This window comes from Mastomys coucha, unplaced genomic scaffold (genome assembly GCF_008632895.1).
Source record: "Mastomys coucha isolate ucsf_1 unplaced genomic scaffold, UCSF_Mcou_1 pScaffold14, whole genome shotgun sequence".
Classification (NCBI taxonomy): Eukaryota; Metazoa; Chordata; class Mammalia; order Rodentia; family Muridae; genus Mastomys; species Mastomys coucha.
This window is the reverse complement of record NW_022196896.1, coordinates 122621452-122621957: the sequence shown is the minus strand read 5'-3', so window position 1 is coordinate 122621957 and position 506 is coordinate 122621452.

Below are 506 nucleotides of genomic sequence, written 5' to 3'. Positions count from 1 at the left end.
CACCAGAGACTATGAAATCTAGAAGATCCTGGGCAGATGTCATACAGACCCTACAAGAACACAAATGCTAGCTCAGGCTTCTATACCCAGCAAAACTCTCAATTACCATAGATGGAGAAAACAAGATATTCCATGACAAAACAAAATTTATACAATGTCTTTCCACAAATACAGCTCTACAAAGGATAATAGATGGAAAACATCAACATAAGGAGCAAAAGTATACCCTAGAAGAAGCAAGAAAGTAATCTTTCAACAAATCCACACAAATCTAATTCCATCTCTTACAACAAAAACAACAGGAAGTGACAATTACCCTTTCTTAATATCTTAATATGAAAATTAATATTACCAACATATCCTAAGCAATTGAAATCCAAAAATACGAGGAATTAGAAATTTGTTGATTGTCATCCAATGGTCTCTGTAATTTGGCAATTGGAGGAATAGGTCCAATATTGTACAATCTATATATACTTTCAGCTTGTTTGTGACAGTGTCTTGAT